The sequence below is a fragment of the Mandrillus leucophaeus genome, unplaced genomic scaffold (assembly GCF_000951045.1).
Source record: "Mandrillus leucophaeus isolate KB7577 unplaced genomic scaffold, Mleu.le_1.0 Scaffold11, whole genome shotgun sequence".
Taxonomy (NCBI): domain Eukaryota; kingdom Metazoa; phylum Chordata; class Mammalia; order Primates; family Cercopithecidae; genus Mandrillus; species Mandrillus leucophaeus.
In genome coordinates, this window is record NW_012099209.1 from 2,470,926 (window position 1) to 2,472,987 (window position 2,062).

Below are 2,062 nucleotides of genomic sequence, written 5' to 3' on the forward strand. Positions count from 1 at the left end.
GGATTCAAACAATTCTCCTGCCTCAGCCTCCCAAGTAGCTGGGACTACAGGTACGTGCCACCACGCCCAGCCAATTTTTGTAGTTTTAGCAGAGACAGGGTTTCACCGTTAACTAGGATGGTCTCGATCTCTTGACTTCATGATCCGCCCACCTCGGCCTCCCAAAATGCTGGAATTACTGGTGTGAGCCACCACGCCTGGCCAATTTTTGCATTTTTTTACTAGAGACGGGATTTCACCATGTTGCCCAGCCTGGTCTCAAACTCCTGATTTCGGGTGATCCGCCCACCTCAGTCTCCCAAAGTGCTGTGATTACAGGCATGAGCCACTGTGCCTGGCCCATTTTTAAATTTTTTAAATTTTTTTCCAAGACATAGTCTTACTCTGTCACCCAGGCTGGAGTGCAGTGGCATGATCTCAGCTCACTGCCGTCCCCGCCTCTCAGGTTAAAGCAATTCTCCTGCTTCAGCCTCCTGAGTAGATGGGATTACTGGCGCTCACTACCATGCCCGGCTATTTCTGTATTTTTAGTAGAGACGGGGTTTCACCATGTTGACCAGGCTGGTCTTGAACTCCTGACCTCGTGATCCACCTGCCTCGGCCTCCCAAAGTGCTGGGATTACAGGCGTGAACCACCGCACCCAGCCGTTTTTTTAATGTTTAAGGAAAACTACTGGGCAGTGAAGGTCTCCCCAGACAAAGTCACTGAGCCCCAGCCTCCCCAGCCTGGTAACTGAGATTTCAGGGGATTTCAGAAGAGGCTGACCTTCGAGAAGGCTCTGGGGCCAGGATGTCTGAGTTACTTGATGCTGGAGGGATGGGGCGTGGGGGGTCTGGCCCTGGTGGTGCAGAGGAGGGGAGATGAGGGAGGGGAAGATGCTTGAGGACGTGAAGAGTATTTTTAGGTGCTGAATGCAGCTCTGAAATATTTCCACGGCCACTCCCGAGAGCGAGCTGGGTGACTATTTCGGTGCCTGGTTCCAGTGGAGGCGGGGCAGGGGTGAGTCACCACCGGGTGGCCGCAGAGGCCAGGCCCAGGCTGGGAGGCAGATCGAAGGGCAGGATCGCAGGTCTGCGAGGTGAATGGTCACTGGCCTGGGGCCAGGCTTCCTGAGCCAGCCTCCAGGGCACAGAGGACAGCAGCCTTTCTATTCCCCATGGCACAGGCCAGTCCAGGGGGGCCACTGCCTGGGTCCCCCTGGGACAATGAGCCACTCACGCCAACCCCATAGCTGCAAAGATAGAGGGTACCCCATGAGGTTCTGGACAACCCACAGGTGCTAGACGAGATGCCACTCTTAGATTATTTCAAGCATTTATTGAGCACTTCCTGTATACCAGGCCGGTGCTAAAATGACTACTGGCATCCTCCCTTTATGCAGTCTGCCCAACAACCCCCATGAGGCAGAGCTGCTGTTATCCCCCTGACCAGGGAGGAAACTGAGGCATGGTAGGGTTAAGCCCTCCAGACACCTAACTTACGTGCCTCAAATCCTGTCTCTCAGCTGATGTTACAATCAGGGCAGTGAGTTTTTTGGTTTTGTTTTTTTTTTTGAGACGGAGTTTCACTCTGTCACCCCAGCTGGAGTGCAATGGTGTGGTCTCGGCTTACTGCAACCTCCGCCTCCCAGGTTCAAGTGATTATCCTGCCTCAGCCTCCCGAGTAGCTGGGTGCCATCATGCCCAGCTAATTTTGGTAGAGACGGAGTTTCACCATGTTGTCCAGGCTGATCTCAAACTCCTGACCTCGTGATTTGCCCGCCTCGGCCTCCCAAACTGCTGGAATTATAGGCGTGAGCCACCACGCCCGGCCAATCAGGGGAGTGAGTTTTAAAGCAGCAGCCGATCTTGCTTACCCCCCACACCCTATTCCCAACCAATTTTGGGGTACTGTGCCTGAGCTGGGAGAAGGTCAATGGATCCTTCAAGTTTTTTTTTTTTTTTTGAGACGGAGTCTCGCTCTGTCGCCCGGGCTGGAGTGCAGTGGCCGGATCTCAGCTCACTGCAAGCTCCGCCTCCCGGGTTCACGCCATTCTCCTGCCTCAGCCTCCCGAGTAGCTGG